The sequence below is a fragment of the Felis catus genome, chromosome B2 (assembly GCF_018350175.1).
Source record: "Felis catus isolate Fca126 chromosome B2, F.catus_Fca126_mat1.0, whole genome shotgun sequence".
Taxonomy (NCBI): Eukaryota; Metazoa; Chordata; class Mammalia; order Carnivora; family Felidae; genus Felis; species Felis catus.
Genome location: NC_058372.1, coordinates 85,210,397 through 85,229,783, shown reverse-complemented (window position 1 = coordinate 85,229,783; position 19,387 = coordinate 85,210,397).

The window sequence follows — 19,387 nt, the reverse complement described above, 5'->3', positions numbered from 1 at the left end:
CGATGGCATCTTTGCAATTCAATTCCCACCTTTCCTTCCTTAAAAATATAAATAAATGTATCAGTTAAAATAATAGTTTAATTTTAGAACTCATATATTATCAGTCTGCCTTGAAGAATTATTTCTTCTTCCCTTATACCCTCCCTCTCTTTCTCCTCTGTTTTCTCATTTGTTCTACACGTATTGAACACTGTGCCCAGGCATTGTCCACAGTGCTAGGAATACACAGAGAACACTCTTGATTATCTCAAATCCAGTTCTAGGTAAGTATTGCTAAGTCAAGGATGACACGGCTTAGAGGTCTGTGACTATGTTTTTGAGGTACAGCAACACCTTTTACAAATGAATGGAAAGAGTGTTGACATTGCATACATATATACATACATATATATTTTTTTCAGATTTTAATTTAAGCGCTTGGAATATTAATTCCATTTTGAGCAACTTCAATGCTCCTCTCTCCTCTAGCCTTTCAACTTTGTTCCTCTTCTCTGAAACGTACCTTCATTTCCTTCAAAGAGCTTCTCAATCGTGAACATTTCTTTAAGTTCAGTAAATCCCATTAATTTGTTCACCTGCAAACAGATCACTTATAGATAGTTGACATAATTTAGCAGTTAACCTACACTCGATTCTTGACGTTTGTCTTATGTTCCCCTGACTGGAATGTAGTCACCTGGAGAGATCCTTGCGTTCCTGTAGCACCGAAGGCAGTGAGACCACATAGTAGGAGCTTGAGAACTACCTACTCATTGAAGTATGTTCTTTCCTGCCTATATTCATTAAGCGGTGTTGGGAGTCGAATTTTCACATTTAGAAAGAAAGATAGGACATTTAGTTAAATTTGAATTTCAGATAAAGAATGAATTTTTTTTGTATATAAGCATGCCCCAAATATTGCATGAGACATACTTACATGTAAAGAAATTATTTTCTGTTTATCTGAAATTCAAATTTAGTTGTGCATCCTGCATTTTATCTGGCAACCCTTGTTGAAAGGAAACATTTTTAGAAATTGTGTTAGCTGCTCTGTCAGCAGACTAGAAGCATACTGCATATATATATATATATATATATATATATATATATATATATGCAATCATAATGTTCAAAAGGACAAATACAGAGAGTCATTTTTATTTATCAGAGGGAAGTACTATTTTCATTTTTAGGCATGTATATACACTTGTGTCTATATGTGTGCACGAATGTATATGTTCATGCACACTTACACATGTATGCACATAGGAAGAAAAAGCGCACCTAGCACCACTTTAAGGTTCAACAGCCCAATCATAGAATGATGATAGGAAGAAATACTTGATTCACAAGGCATATGAAAGTCACTCAGATATGGTCAGATGCCCGAAGATTATTCCTGAAAGGTTAAGATGCACTATTATAGAAAAAAGACACATAAGCCTACCCAATAAGCTACATTTCATTTGAAAAGATACCTATTTCAAATTTATTTCAGTGCATTTTCTTTTAATTATTATTTTCCTATTTTGCCAATTCAGGACCAAAGATGTGCACGTTTTTTTTTTTTTTTTTTTTTTTTTTTTGCATTTGGACTTAGTCAAAAGTGTTGGGCTCAGGGAAATATTTTCTGCCAAGTTCCTCTAGGTTCATGCCAAGTAATTTTCAATTGGTTTATAAGCCCATGTGTATTTTAAATGAAATGAATACGTACATTTTAGATTCTTTTACCCTTAACTCACCCAGATGGTTCAGAAGACATTGAATAAACCTTTGATTCATGTTATAAGAAATAGATTGCTTAAAGATTTTGGAAGTCAAGAAGCAAAGCACCTCATTTGCAAAGAATAAGTGGACCCAAATGTTTTCACTCCATGTGTATGATAATAGTGAGAGATGCACTCTCAAGATTTAGTGTTGGTAAATGTTCAAACCTAATAATACTATACTTTACATTTAATACCTACAGGTCTTAGATCATACTAACTTCATTAACCTGTTATATATTGCCTACTGCTAGCTTCCAGTCCTTACCTCCAGTACTTGAAGAATATTGAAAATGGTATTATATTCCTGTTTAATACTATTTTCATATGTGAATTAGCTTCTATAGTATGTTGGAAGTCAGTGATACAGCTGTAACTAGAAAGCAGAAATAACTACTTAATTCTACTGTGTACATCTGAATTGGATTTTTTTGCGGGGGTGGGGGGGAACAGAGATTTTCACATCTAGAATATGATTAACCATACATAATAATAAATATTTTTTACTTTATTAATCATATTCTAGATATGAAACTTTGTAACAACTCAGATGTACATAAACTCATTCTTAGCCAAGGCAACCTGTTTCTTCCTAGGTTTGGCCTAAATATTTTGGGAGGGAGCTTCCATAGTGCCAAGACTTTTGTGGGAAGGGCTACTTCCTCTTCTGCATCTGGGGAGATGTCCACTATCTGCTGCTTGGTCTTCAATCCACACAGGTAGCTACCAAGATATTTCTTATTTCTGTCCCCATGACTCCGTAGTTCTAGTGGAATTCTATGGCACATCTACCACACTGCAGAATATGGAAATCCTAATACTCTCACACTATTCAGGCCTGGAAATCTTTCATTCCTCCTCTGCATTCTGAATTGTCAATAAATCAGAACACTGGACAGACCAATATTTACGTGTTAATTTGTCCCCTCCTATTTTCCTTCCTGTTTGTGCCTAGATCGGGGAAGGTGTGTTTATGTGTGAGCATGTGTGTTTTCCATTCATGATAATCTTTGCCAGAAGGTACAATCTAACTCTCTCTTGATGTGTTATGAAATGCTTTGCCTATGCCAGCAGATTTCTATTTCTCTAAAGACCAAGATTTTTATAAATCAACACCAGGAAAAGCACAAACTCATTGGCCTAAACATTTGAATTAGTCTGAGGACTGCAGATAGAGAAAAGAAGTGTTATTCTAAGAGGCAAAACATCTCAATAGCTTTGACCATCACTTTTAGAAGGAATTTATTCCCATTATTTAGTAATCTATAAAAACTATGTAGAGGATGCTTTAGCAGTAAAATAGTACTACAACCATGGATTTAAAATCTATAAACCCGGGGTCACAGAAAAAAAGATTTGAATCACTGTTATTCCAAAATGTAAAAACAACAGCAACAAAACAAACAAACAAAAAACAAAAAACCAAAGGTATAACCCTAAAATAGAGGTACTTTTAAATTAGGCTAAGACCTGAAGAATCCTAGGGTGTGAGAGGCCAGGCCAGTGGGTGGGTGTGTGGGTGGGTAGGGAGAGCTCGGTTAGCCATGCTCAAATTTATACTCCCTAGAAGGACTCATTTACAAAGGATGATAAATTACCCCAATGCCTGTTACATCGACTGGAAACAATAAACTGGAGAATAAAATAGAAGTTGTGACACATTCAAGATTAAGAAATTGGGCAAGGATCTGTTCCAAACATATTATGTGGATTTAATGGGCTTTATAACTTGGGGTCCTTTCAGTTAATACTGATTTAGGACTGTTTTGCTTTCAGGCTCCAGTTATACCCATAGGTTCAAACTCAAGTACATTGAGAATCCAGGCAGGCAATTTAAATGTGGACAGGGCCTGATTCTAATCCCACAGGATTCATGGGAACCAGAAATGTACTTTTTGTCTTATGAAAAGATTCACCATCCAGGCCAAACAAAATACATCTGCAGGCAACATCGGTGACTTTCAGATCACTGTCAAAGCAACCATACATGCTGAAAATGATTTGGAAGAATTTACAAATAAATCAGGAAGTAAATGGATTACTTTGTAAATTATAATATCTAGGCATGAAAGTTTAAGAAGAAATTCAAGAAGTATTAATTTCATTATTATTTAAAAATCTTTTGTGCTTTGACTCCCTTTGAGAGTCTGCAGCTCTTTCCTTGCAGTTCTCCTTTTATCTTTTCAAAATAGGACAGTAGCAATGGTCTTGTTTGAAACAGAAAGAAATTAATAATTTAAAACACGTGATTCTCCCTTATGAAACTGGTGGCATTATTAAAGTGGAAAGCTGACTAGAATAAGGTAGAAAATTGTGTTTAAAAATATTTCAATAGTGGGATGGCCTGGGTGCTCAGTCAGTTAATTGTCTGACTCTTGATTTCGCCTCAGGTCATGATCTCACAGTTTGTGAGTCTCAGCCCTGCATCAGTCTCTGCACTGACAGTGTGGAGCCTGCTTGGGATTCTCTCTCCCTTTCTCTGCCCTTCTCTGTCTTTCAAAATAAACAAATAAACATTTAAAATATATATATTTTCATAGATGGTGAGATACTGAGACACCGACCACGGTGGACATTACTTAATTTTCTAACAAATTTGGAAATACAGGTTTCCGCATCCCCCCTTTTCCCATAGCTTTGTCATTTTTCCACCGTGCCTTGTTACTCCATTAAAAATGTAGTTGTACTATATTGCCTCTCTACCAAATATGTTTTCAACTATTTTATTTTGTGGGTCTTTTCCACATATCTGTGAAGGATATAGGATTTGTCTCATCCTACATGTGCAGGGAAATGAAATGTAGGAAGTTTAAGTTCTTACTAGAAATCAAATGAATCAGGCCAGACTTGACAGAGAATGGTTTCCTGGCTCCTGTTGGGAAGTTTCCTTATCTGCTGTAGTCTGAGCTTTGCAAGAAAGCAAGAGCTCTTCATTTAGCTTGAGATAATTATTCTGAGTTCTTTCACCCATAGACTAAACGGATCTGTAGTTTACATGCTCTTTTACTTACAGTTTATGGTTTTAATTACAGCTTTCATCACTTCCTTTGACTTTTAACCACTTGTCAATCCTTTGCAAGATTGTTCCTCTCCCATTGGTCATTGATGGCAATGTCTAGGTATTTAACTTCAGGCCTGTGCTTTTGCTCCATTTATGCTAATAATAAATCCTACACTTCTAACATGATACTTAGGGTAGAATTCAGTAGAGTTAATTACATTCCCTTGCATAATGTAATTCTGAACTCCCTGAAATGAAAATAGCATTAGAATTTTCTATAATTTTATGTTTGCTCCCTCATTACTTCTGAGATTTAAACAGATTTAGTTTAGGTGACCTGAAGTTCAAGGTTTTCCTAAGTGAACTGAATGAATTATCTCTGCTTTCCACTTAGCAATGATGTTTATAAACTGACAATGAAATGGGATGACAGTCTCTTAAGGGTAGGGAGCCAGGCAAGATGCTTGTCAGCACCATTACACATTCATCGGTTTGTTTTGTATTTTTTCACTGGCTCTTTGTTCATGAAAGTCAAATCACAAAATAATCCTAAAGGATCTTAGGGTCAACCAAGATTGTATTAACTGTTCTCACATTTCAAGTTTTTGATGAGAAAACATGAAGAGGAGGGAATACAATTATTTCTTAAGCAAAAATAGCCTTTCCCTTTATGTACTACCTGTGCATTCATGTGGAATTATAAATATTGATTTTTGCAAACAGTGATAAGACTTTCTTCTGGCCTTCTCTATGATTCCATGGTGTAATGAAACAAAGACATTGAAATCGGCTATAGATTTGTGCGGTGGATATTCTCTATACAAACTATCTAAACCCTCTTAGATTCATGTGAGAAACTAGGACATTAATATCTGTTTTACAAGAGTTGTTATGAAGATCAAATGTAATAATGTGCAACAAAGTCCTTAGTGGTTATTCTTGATAAGTTTTGCATTTATACAGTGGTGGAAACTATTTTGACTAATTTATCCAAAATTCATAAAGCCCCAGAGTATTCAAGAAGGGAGGTACTCTTCAAGAGTCTAAACTATCTTACATTATTCTCACTCCTGGCCACACTAGGCTGATATCGAATGACCCCCTCCTCTGAGTCTCTGAAACCTGTGCCATGTAAGTCCTTCCATTCAGGTTCAGGTAGGTCAGCAGAGTTTTGCATGGCCTCCCCAAAGATCACAATTTACATTTTCTTCTATCACAGCCATGTCTTATCTGCCACTTCTGGGTGACCTTTCATCACCACTGTGATATCCTCTGTCACTCCTGAGGTTGATCTCCAGACTCTGAAACAATCTAGCCATTCAGGTGAATTTCTCTCATGTTTTTAATGTTGTAGATAGTGCTTTTATATAGATAGATTCTGAGGTGATGTGGAACATGTTCTCCCCATAAATCCAACCCCACAGAATTATGTTGTTGTAGGTCGCAAAATAGAACTGAATTTTTCTCTTATTTTCTTAAACTGACATATGGTGATAGAGTTCCTTCATTTCACCTATTTTTATTACAGCTCTTTTTTTCTATAGGAACCCAGGGATAGGCCAAAAAAAAAAAAAATCTGATATGCATCATTACTCAAATAAACATCCCCCTTTGTGCCAGCCCTAATGGTCTGTCCATACTTGTGAACCCTAACTGCATTTGTCCTCTGGCTAACTTCCTTCTTTATGGATTAATAATCTCTTAAAAACAAGCAGCCATTAGCCTCCAATTAAAATGCAGTCAATGATCTCAGGAACAGAAGAATGTTGAGTGGCCTCTTCATAATCCACCCCACCCCCACCACCAAACACATTTTCAGATTTGAATGGATTCTCCAAGGCACGAGTTCCCTTTAGGCTGCCGTGGCTACTTAAGATATATGAAGATAGTAGTCTTTCTCATATAATTATGGTCAAAGTTTATCAAAAGTACCAGAGTCCAATTTAGATTTACATTGTTGACTAAATGATAAAGTATTCATAACGAGAGAACGATTATTAGTTCCAGTCAGGTTTTGACATTCTTTTCTTGATGTTAGTTCTATGTTATACTCCTCTGGTCTTGAATTACAAGTGAATCACATTTCCCAGACTACTAGATTCTTATTCAAAATATTTATCAGCTATCATCCGAAGAGATGGCAGATTAAGCTAATTTTAAATGTACCCTTTTATGCAGGCTGAAAGTGTTTTCCACCTTTTCAGTCTCTAATTGGAGAGGTTATTATATTTGGGGGTTCATACTCCACCCTGGTAAAGATAGCTGTGGAATTTTAACAGTGGGGTCACACCTACCTGCAGTCTAAAGGATTTTGTATGGACCCAGCATTTGTTCCAGAACACCTAAGGGTTTCTGGGGAAGCAAAAGCATTTTCTTCCTAAATAGAATAGAATTGCTAGTCTATTCAGGGAAATGTCTTTGCATTAAAGTAGTTATGTTACTTCCTAATCACCCATGAATTACTGAAAACATCTTTGAAAGATTTGAAATGTGGGGTTCTTTACTATCATCTGGTGAGCTAACACTGAAATTAAAGATGAGCTTAGATAAGAGATCTTATTTTCTTTTTAAATAAATGTGCCTTTTCCATTAGATTATTGTCTCTATGGTTGTCCCACTGAGCTGTAAATTATTCCCATTATTTTATCATGTGCTTCATTTCTGTCGTCCTGGTAACAAAGCATAATTGCCTTTTTAATATTTATGTATTTTATTCAAATGATTCTTTTTAACTAAAGGAAAAATGAACTCTAACAGTTGAAGGGCATGCCAATTCTAATCTCTATAAAACTTCTTTTTTTTTTCTTTTGCCTTTTTCTTGTATTAGCTCTATAATATGAACTTCAGTGCAGATATGAACATAATTCTTAAATATTTGTACAAAAATTTTATGTTCAACAGTAAAACTATCCATATTTATTTACTAAATGTAAATGTGATAATCAAATGTACCAAATTATATTAAATGTCATTGCTAGTAAGTTGGCCATTCTCATGAAGGCATACAAATTATGATGAAGCAAGCTAATTCTGGTCCCTTATTATTATCTATTATCCTGCTGCAGTGCTCAAATAATGATCACATTTTTTATAATGGATAGCTCATTTAAGGTCAGCTGTTTTAAAGAGGTTTGTCAGTCATTTAACCTGGGTAAAAAAGATTATATGAGTTTGTACAAATTTAAAACCAATTACATCAAAGCATCACTTTTTCTTCAATAACATTTATTTCAATATCTAAATATAATTTGGGGAATTATATGTAAATACCCTGGGAATATTATAGTAAGTGGTGATATGGCACATTTTCATCTCATTCTACTGCCGTCATAATTTAAAAAAATTGCAAGAAATCTTGTACTTAAATTAGAGATAAACAGATTGTGAAAACAGATTTTAGTTTTCAAGAAGAAGGAAACTATTACATGAGCTAGCGACATAAAAAACTTCCCAAAATTTTAGAACATAGCATAATCCTAACTTTTGATTACAAACTCAGTACATATCAATCACTTCATAAATGTCTTTTGAGTCAAAAAATATTTGTTTAGAAATACTTGCAAAGTAAACCACATACAAAGAAAAAATAATTTAAAAAAAAAATCCTGCCAAGGAAAAATTAAATAATTTGATATTTACAGATTCTTCTACTTTTGGAAATGGTCACTGTTTATGGTTTTCAAATCAATTTTAGGGGTAATAGTCATAGAGTTATTCCTGTCTTTGATTTAGCTTACTACGTTTTTAAAAAGCTTGTAAACATTATCCCCTACACAACAAAATTTATATAATAAAATTTAAGTATTTTTAAGGTGAGTTTTGCAAGATTAATTATTTCTTTAAATTATGTATTCCATCTTTTAATCTAATCTTAGGTTATTTATAAGTGACTAGAATTTTTAATAGCTTTAAACTAATCTAAATTACAAATGCTTCTGGATCAACCCACAAGTTAAGCACTGTCACTTTAAACATAAGACTGAAAAAACTTTTCTCTAATAGATTAATTTTTAGAGCAATTTTAGGTTCACAGAAAAATTGAGACAAAGGTATAGAGATTTCCCATATACCCCTGTCCCTACACACTCATAGCTTCCCTCATTATCACCATTTTCCACCAGAGTGGTACATTTGTTACAGTTGATGAAATTATATTGACACATCATTATCACCCAGAGTCCCTAGTTCACATTAGGGTTCACTCTGGGTGCTGTACATTCTACGGATTTGGACAAATATATAATGACATGTAGCCACCATTATAGTATCATTCAGAGTACTCTCACTGTCCTAAAAACCCTCTGTGCTCTGCCTATCTATCCTGTCTTTCTCATCCTGGAAACCATTAATCTTTTCACTGTCTCCATGGTTTTATCTTTTCCAGAATATCATATAGTTGGAATCAAACAATATGAAGTCTTTTCAGATTGCTTTCTTTCATTTAGAAATATGCATTTCAATTTCATCCATGTCTTTTCAAGGATTGATATCTCATTTGTTTTCAGTGCTGAAAAATGTTCTATTCTTTGGATGTAGTTTAATATCCATTCACTACTAACGGAATTCTTGGTTGCTTCCAAGTTTTGGCAACCATTAATAAAGTTGCTACAAATATTTGGGTGCAGGTTTTATGTGTAGATACAAACTTTCAACTCATCTGAGAAAACACCAAGGAGTGCAATTTCTGGTTTGTATTATGAGAGTATGTGTAATTTTATAAGAAGCCACCAAACTGTCTTCCAAAGTGGCTGTACCATTTTGCGTTCCCACCAGCAATGGATGAGGACTCTTGGTGCTTCACATCTTTGCCAGCATTTGGTGTTGTCAATGTCCCAGATTTGGGCCATTTTAATAGTTACATTGTGGTATCTCATTGTTTTAATTTGCATTTCTTTGAAGACACATGACTAGCTGCATCTTTACAAATGTTTATTTGCCATATCTGTGTCTTCTTGAGTGAAGTGTCTATTGAGGTCTTTGGCCAATTTTTTAAATTGGATTGTTTGTGATTTTATTGAGTTTTCCTAGGCTTTTAATATGTTTTGAATAACTCCTTTACCAGACATATGTTTTACAAATATTTTCTCTTAGTCTGTAACTTGCCATTTTATTCTCCTGACATTGTCTTTGGAAGAACAGAGATTTTCAATTTTAGTGAAGTCCAGGTTATCAGTTCTTTTTCTCATGGATAGTGCCTTTGGTGGTGCATCTAAAAAGTCATCACAGGGACTTCTAGAGAAGATGGCCAAGTAGGAGGATCCTAAACTCACCTCGTTTCATAGATATAACTAGATAACACCCACGTCAGTGAAAATAATCCAGAAAATCACACACAGACTGGCAGAACACTCTCCATCGCTAAACTTAGAGAAGAGGCCATATCAAAAATGGTAGGAAGGGTGGAGGCACAGTGGGAAATCAAGCCGACCTGTCACACTGTCCCTGGAAGGGAGAGCCAATGTGATCATGGAGAAGTGAGAAAATCAGACCCCACACAGGGCACCACAGCCATGGAGGACCCGCACTGGGAAGACAAATCCCCACAACACTGGCTTTGAAAACTAGAGGGGCTTATCGTCTTGAGTGCCTACAATCGGTGGAACTTAACATCTGGAACTTCAACAATCAGCAGGCTTGACTCTGGGGGAGCGGGAGGGTGGAAGGAAACTGAATCTGTGCTTGAAGAGATAGCACAACAAAGAGAGACAGCATAGAAGTCCCAGTATGAAAAATACCTGGGGTATAGAAGAGAGAGTTATTTACTAATCTCAGAGCCTCTATTGCATGGGGCAGGGATCTTAGGGAGACTTCTCCAAGAACAAAAGAGCTGGCAGATGCCATTTCCCTCCCCCACCCCCAGCCTAAATACAGGGACACCTGCAGGAACAAGTGCAGTGCAAACACTATCCTTCTAGCTTCCCAACAGTGCACCCCACCCTCATAGTCTTCTGCAGGCCTGCCCACTCCAGCCTCAGGATGTGGCAGGAGTTTTCCGGCGTTGCTGCAGCTCCCCTCCCAAAGCAGACATGTGAAAACCTTGCTAACATGGCACGTGCCATCCTCTGCAACCTGGCCTCAGCAGGAGTGCATCCAAAGCAGCACCCCAAGTGTGGCAGTGTGCAAGCGGCCTTAACAAAGGACAGCACCACTCCAAGATGACTCTTGCCCCAGGAAGAGGGGAAGACAACCACACAAGTTAGTGTAACTGCAGCTCCAGTAGTGGTCTAAGGGAAGGCATCTGGTCTGACTTCAAGTCCCAACCACCAATTAAACCTCCCAGAGGACAACACAGAGAGAGCACCCTGCTATTTGGGACAACTACAGTTCTGGCAAATGCCTGATCTGACACAAGTCAAGTCCAAGGGGGCCCCAGACTGCCTCACTAACAACACAGGGACCAAACCCTGCCTGCCACAGGCAAAGAGAACGATTGAAGATAGCTGGATTGAAGGCAAATGCAACTCAGCCACAACAGTAGGGTGCATGTGACACACGTAGGAGACACCCCTGAAGCACCCCATTCTGGTAAACAGGGGGCACTGCACTACAGGACAGGATAGTGCATCTTCTTCATAAGGCCACTATTTACAAGAGGAAGAGATGTGGCTGACTTTCCTAACACACAGAAATAGACACAGAGAACTAGGCAAAACGAAGAGACGAATATGCCCCCAAATGAAAGAACAGAACAAAATCACAGTAAGAAAGCTATATGAAACAGAGATAAGCAGTATGCCTGACAGAGAATATAAAGTAATGATCATACAGATACTCACTGGACTTGAGAAAAGAGTGGAGGATCTCAGTGAGACACTCAACAAACAGGAAAAAAGAACAAAAACAAAAACATAAAACAGAACTAGTCAGAGATGAAGAACTCAACAGCTAAAATTTTAAAATATGCTAGAGGGAATAAATAGTAGACTAGAAGTAGCAGAAAAATGGATCAGTGATCTGGAGGACAGAGTAATGGAAAGCAATCAACCTGAACAAGAGAGAAACAAAGACTAATAAAGAATGAAAATATATTTGGGGAACTCAGCAATACTATCAAGCATAACAATAGAGATTGCATTTGCGTTACAGGGATTAAAGAGGAAAAGAGAACATTTATTTGAAGAAATAGTAGCTAAAAACATCCCCAATCTGGAGAAGGAAACAGAAATCCAGATCGAGGATTCACAGAGAACCCCCAACAAAATCAACCTAGATATGCACACCAAGACACATAGTAATTAAAATGTCAAATGCAGTGATAAAGAGAGAATTTTAAAGCAGCAAGAGGGGGCACCTGAGTTGCTCAGTTGGTTAAGTGTCCCACTTTGTCTCAGATCATGATCTCTCAGTTCATGAGTTCCAGACCTGTGCCGAGCTCTGTGCTGACAGCTCAGAGCCTGGAGTTTGCTCCAGATTCTGTGTCTCCCTCTCTCTCTGCCCCTCCCCCATTCATGTTCATTCTCTCCCTCTCTCTCTCTCTCTCTCATAAATAAATGTTAAAAATTTTTTAATAAAAAATAAAAGCAGCAAGAAAAAAGAAAACATTTAAAAATAAGGGAAAACCCGTAAGACTATCAGCTGATTTCTGAACAGAAACTTTGCAGGCCAGAAGGAAGTGACATGATATATTCAAAAATGCTGAAAGAAAAAACCTGCAACCAAGAATATGCTATCCAGCAAAGCTATCATTTAGAATAGAAGGAGAGATAAGGAGTTTCCCAGATAAACAAAAACTAAAGGAGTTCATGACCACTAACCCAGCCCTACAAGAAACATTAAATGGGATTCTTTCAGTGGAAAGCAAAGTTCCTAAGCAGGGGTAAGAAAAGTAAGAAGCACAGGGTCCCTGGGTGGCTCAGTCAGTGAAGTGTCTGCCTCGAGTTTGGCTCAGGTCACTATCTCATAGTTCATGGCATCAAGCCCCACATTGGGCTCTGTACCTACAGAGCTTGGATTCTCTCTCTGCTTGGAATTCTCTCTCTGCCCTTACCCCATTCGCGCTGTCACTCTCAAAGTAAGTATTTAATAAATAAACAAATAAAATGATAAGAATGGAACCTGTGTTTCTGTTGTGTTAAATCATGAAATCACCAAATGTGGCAGCCAGTATTACTTGCCCTTAATACTACGGTGCAATATAATACAATAATTTTTCTAAGTAGGCTCCACATGGGTCTTGATCAGATCAAGAGTCAGATACTTAACCAACTTAGCTACCCAGGTGCCCAGAATCTCTAAAAACCAGAAATTGTTTTAGAAAAAAGTTGTTTCATTGAATTAAAAATGGCTAAAATTTCTAGTGTTTCAAAATTACAATAATTTATTTTGTTATACAAATTTAAATAGCGGTATTTTCAATAGTATTAAGTTTATGTCTATAAAACCTAAATGTCACTGAGACTATCTAGAACTGATTACTTCTAGATTTTTAACAATAATCCACCTTATTTTTGACATAGAACCTTTAGCCTTATCATTAAGACAGCTTCCACAGACTCTTATCCCCTTTAAAAACTATTGTCTTGGTAATCAAAGCAAGAATAAAATAGTTCTTTTGCAAGGTTAAAATATCTTTCACTCTACTTAAACTTTTCTATTAAATTCATGTAGTTACAGGACAAATGCTGGTGGAAGTACATGTACAAGTAATTAAATATAGAGAATATATTTTTCAGGTTAAGTGCATCTGTATTGATTTTCTGCCTCATTGAGCTATCAATTACTAGAAGAGTGGTGAAGTATCTAATCATAGTGAGGGATCTGTCTATTTCTCTTCCTGGTGCTATCTGTATTTGCCACACATCTTTTGACACTTTGTTTTGATGCAAACATGTTAGGATTGTGAGATCCTGGAGAACTGAGTCCTTTATCATTATATAATATTCTTTTTTTATGCCTGTTTTTCTTATTCTGAAGTCTGTTTTCTCTGCAATTAATATACCTACTCCAGCTTTCTTCTGATAGGTGTTAGTATGACATACTTTTTCCACCCCTTTACTTTTAACCTATCTCAGTCCTTATACTTAAAATGACTTCCTTGTAGACAACATAGTTGGCTCTTGTTCTGTTTTCCACTCTGACAATCTGTCATTTAATTAGTATATTTAGACCATTCATATTTTAAGTGATTTTTATATATTTGGACTAATATCTACCATTTTATAAGTTTCTCTTCGTTATATTTATTCTATGTTTCCCTTCTTTCTTCACCTCCTTTAGTTTTAATTGGGCATTTCATAATATTTCAGATATTTCTTTTCTGAGAAAATCAGTTATATTTTAAAGAAAAATTTAGTGGTTGCCCAAGAGTTTCTAGCATATCTTTTTAACTAGTTCAAGTCAGTATTCAAATAACACTATACCATTTTACACATAGGCTGCATTTATAATACGTCTTCCCTACTGCCTCCCTCTTGTCCCTTGGGATATGGCTATTACATCAATTGTCCAGATATTATGGTCACTAAATATATAAATACACTGTTACTATAATTACTTTAAGTAGTGATATTTAATACATTAAAAAATATGAAAAGTAAAAGACTTTATTTTTCCTTCACATATTCCTCTCCCATGCTCTTCTTTATGTAAATCGTAGTTGCGGACCTATATCATTTTCTTCTCTTTGAATGCTGTATTGTAACATTTCTCGTAGGCATGTCTCATGGTGATGAGTTCCCTCAGTTTTTGTTTATCTGAGAAGGTCTTTACTTCTGTTTTACTTTTGAAGGACAATTTCACTGAATATAGAATTCTAGGTTGGTGTTTTTTCTTTTAGCTCTTTAAATATTTCACTTCACTATGTTCTTACTTATATTCCATCAATGCCTGATATAATTCTTATCCTTGTTCCTCCATAGGTATTGTAATGTCCCCCCCCCAGTCTTCTTTCAAGATTTTCTCTGGCTTCTATATTTTGAATTTTGAATAAGTTATGCCTTGTTGTCATTTTGTTTGTAAAGTATTTGACCTATTTGGTACTCTCAAAACCTCCTGGATCTGTCTTTTGCTGTCTATTGTTAATTTGGAAAATTATCTGCCATTTTAATTTTAAATATTTATTCAGCTTCATTTGCTTTTCTCATATCGGTACTACAATTATGTGTCTGATGTACATTTGGAAATTCTGCAAGAGTTCTTGGATTTTCTTTTTAGCTTTTTATTATTTTTCTCTATATTTCAATTTGGGAAGTTTATGTCACCATATCTTCAAATTCATTGATTATTTCCTAAACCATGGCTAGTCAACTGATGAGTCCATTGAAGGAACTCTTCATTTTTATTAGTGTTTCTGATTAAGCATTTCTTTTTGATACTTTCTTAGAATTTACATCTCTTTGCTTACAATAACCATCTCTTCTTGCATGTTGACTACTTCTTTCCAACAGCACTTAACATAGTATAGTTATTTTAATTTCCCTGTTAATTCCAATATTAGTATCATATGTGAGTCTGGCTATGATGTTTTCCTTTTCAGAGTGTTTCCTCTTGCTTTTTGGTATGCTTTGTAAATTTTATTGAAAGGCATATCATACTGGGTGATAGGTTTCATCTTAATCATTTTATGAATTTGGCTATGTCTACTGTTTTCTGTAATTGTAAGTTCCAGAGACTTCAATCCTCTAGTGACCTTGTTTTTGCCTCCTCCTTAAATAGGATCTGAGTCTTGCTACTCTTTCTGTTTTAACCAATTTTTATTATGCTACAGCCCTGTTGGTATGGTGGTAAAATTTGGGGGAGGATAAGCTTTCTATGATCTTATGATTTAATCTCAGTCTTTTAGTGGTCCTATGTCCCAGGTCTGTTAACTTCACAATGTTGATCCAGTGATATAGCTTCTTATCCCCTTAAGTAAAACAGACAGGTTAGAAGAGGGTGGACTGGGAAGACCGACCTTCTTCAAGTTGAGATAAGGCTCTAGTAAGGTTCTTTGCACTTGGAGAGTAGGCTTTTATAGAAAATGTTCTGGGCATATTTCACAATGATTACTCTCCCTCTTCAATGGCTAGATTTAGAACTTTCCTGTGTGAAGCTGGTGGGCTTCCTGTAAGTAAAACACATGAAAGTGTAAACTCCCATAAGACTATGGCCCCAGGAGTTTCTTACTCTCATGGTAACCCCATACTCAGGTTCTAGTAATTCACCAACATTATCATCTGAGTACTGCTACCATTTCATGGCTCCAGCAGCTTCTGATCCAGAAAGGCAGATCTTGACTGAGACTATGTATTCATCTATCTTTTGAGATTCACAGGTGACAGTTTTCCCCAAGACCTCAGATGCCTTAGAAAAAGTAGTTGATTTTCAGTCTACTCAGTCTTTTCTGGCTATTAAGGACAGGTTTGATGACTTCTAGGCTCTTGACATGTTTACATGTATATCCTGCTATATGTTAGAGCTAAAACTGGAAGTCCTGGAATATGTTTTTAAAACATAATCTCTCAGTTTTTCAAGTGCTAGGTATTGTGAATCAATCAAGTGAATATACTTTCTTTTTTTAAAAAAATGTTTTAAGTTTATTTATTTTGAGAGAGAGCGCATGAGTGGGGTAGAGGCAGAGAGAGAGAGGGAGAAAGAATTGTAAGCAGGCTCTACACCATCAGCACAGAGCCCCACGTGGGGCTCAAACTCATGAACTGTAAGTTCACAACCTGAACCGAGATCAAGAGTCTGACACGTAACTGGCTGAGCCACCCAGGTGCCCCTCTTTCACGTTTTTTTTAATTATTATTATTCCTTCCTTGGTTACTTGCTTCCTTTCCTCTAACCCTTCTCATCTGATTCCAAACTTCATATTCTGTAAAACTTTTAGACTGAGGATACACTTTATTGTACAAGACTTATATAGCCAGATTTTATTTCTTTGGCCCAACACTTGTATTTTTAATTACTTGACATTTTAATAGCCATGAGATTTCACACAAAAGTAAAGCATTGCTCTTCCTCTTCAAAAGTCGAAATGCTGGCAGTACTGAGTTCACAATTATAATGGAAACTACAGAGTCAGTTGCAGATGCTTCCTTTAGACCAGGTATGTGCTATTGTATTTATCACATTGCATAAAAACATTTATTTTATTTATGTAAACTCCTACCCACACATTTTGATTTGCCACTGAAATGCAATTCTGACCCTAACTTCTCAGAATTATGTTAGATTTCATAAGTTAATAGCATAGCTTTCCACAAGACTACTCTCACATCAGACACCAGCCACAAGCTCTGGATTCCAAGGTCACCTGTGCTCTGACCAACATGTTTACAAATGTGCAGTTTCCCACTAATGTCTTAGGTTCAAAATTTGCTAGAATGACTCACAGAATTCATGTAAGTGCTATACTTATGGTTTTATTATAAAGGAGGCAAATACCAATCAGCCAAAAGAGACCCAAAGAAAAAGCTCTGGGAGCAAATAAGAAGCTTCCATGTCCTCAGAACCTGCCACTTTCACATCATTTGTTTATCACTAACCAAGAACCCCATCTGACCTTTGGTCACCAGAGTTTTATTGGAATTTTATTATGTAGGCATGAGTTAGTAAATCTCAGTGGCTGTATTCCATCTCCAGCATCCCTCCAGTCCCAAGAGGACAGGCTGATATCACATAGCTCAAAGCTCCAATAGACTAGTCACATGACTGGTATTTCTGGTGTGGTCTGTCCCCCATCATGAGTCATCTCATTAACATTAAAGGTCTTGGAGCCAACCATAAGTCAGCTAATTAGCATAAACTCAGGTGTGACCCCAGGGTCCCAGCATGAATATCAAAGACACTCCAACCATTGAGGAAATTCCAAGGGGCCAGAGGGGTTTTTTTTTTTTTTTTTTTCCAGGAACCAGGGACAAAAGACAAGCCAATTCCCTTACTATAAAAGTCATGCATAGTTTTAGACAAAGTTACAAACACACATAAAACATAAACAAAAAATGCAGTAATTGAGAAAAGATAGAGCTTAGTCAATAAGGAAGACTAGAGGCTACTATGCAAGTAATGATAATTATCAGAGGCTAAATCATTTTAACTGAGTTGCAAATTTAGCAGCTTTATTAAATATTGTACTCAAGTACATAATTTCATTCATAGTAGTAAAAATCATAATAGGTAACATTTACAGATTTTTCCATTGTGTAAACTACTATGCATTTTAAATATTTCACCTCAAAATCGCAGAATAGTCCTGCAAGATGGGCTTTGTTTTCCAATTCTATAGATAATGCATTTTTTTCCATGAGGTGAAATAATATTCAAAGACACGTACAGATAAGTGGCAGAACAAGGATTTGACCCACCTATATGAAAATTTTAAATATCTGAATATATTTTGCAAATATAAATTAATTAATATACCAGTCTAACTTACTCTACAGTTAAAGAATTAATTTTGGCTGAATCTCATTAAAAAAAAAGTTGTTCCAATAATTACTACAAAGTAATATAAATAATAATTTTAACGGAACATTTTTCCTTAATTCTAGGGAAGAGAATTTTTAAATTTCTCATTAGTTTTTGTAGAGGAAGAACAAAATAGATAATTTCCCCTATGCCCTACTAAATTCTCAACTGGGAACCCTCTGACAAAAGACAGATTAAGGGGGAAAAAAATCCAGAAGTTTATTAACACATGTAATTAAGGTACACATGGGAGCTACGAAGGGAAAATAAGTAACTCTCCAAGATAGCTTAGGACTCAGGCTTGAATACCATCTTCAGCAAAAAGCAAAAGAAAGGCCTGAGTGAGAGAGGCCAATTGTGGGGAGGTGACCAGGAAAAGGATGGTAAACAAGGGTAAGTTATGTTACAGGGACTAAGTCACTGCCTTCTCCACTGATTCTTTTGTGATTTAGAGTCATCCTTCTGTTTCTGGTGTAGATAGAGATATACCCTTAAAAATATTTTCTTTATATATGTAAATTTTATTTACAAAAAGGTAATTTCCACTCTGTTTTCAGGCCTTCTGTTTCCTGCTCTTTCTCAAAATAATTCTTATTTCTTGGAGACATATTTTGGGGTGGCCTCTTCTGCCACCCTTTATTTTGTACTTTTGTTTATAACTACATACAAGCAAACTTAGACTAATTACACTGTAATATACAGTTGAATAATTTTGTGAACCTATATTTATATTTTAGTTGTGGGTGTTGACAGATCCAGCTATAGTTCAGAATACATGCTTATCAGTATGCTCTATGCCTGTGTGGGCAATCATTTGGGTACATTTCATAGGACATTTTGTTTTAGTTCGTGTTACTCAATGTAACACTACACTTCAGACTGTAGATAAAAATCTTAATTTACTCGTAGATAATTCAGTTTCTGAAAATCTTAAATTGATACCTACACCAATTTCTTAACTCTACTGTTTTTCTAATTTTAAAATAGATCATAATGTAGTATTTTGCAAAATATTACATTCCTTTATCTTTAATGGATACTCCTTAATATATGAAGATTTCTCCCTCCATTGCCCAGCTCCTATGCAATTCCTATTATTGCTAAAGAAAACAGTTACTGGGCTAGGAGCTACAAAAAAAGTACACAGAGAATGACATAGAAATGCAATGGAGAAAATGTTTACCTCTTGTAGTCGAAGTGGACTACATTGGAGAAATATCTGAGTTTTTAAACATAAAAGTGAAAAATAAAT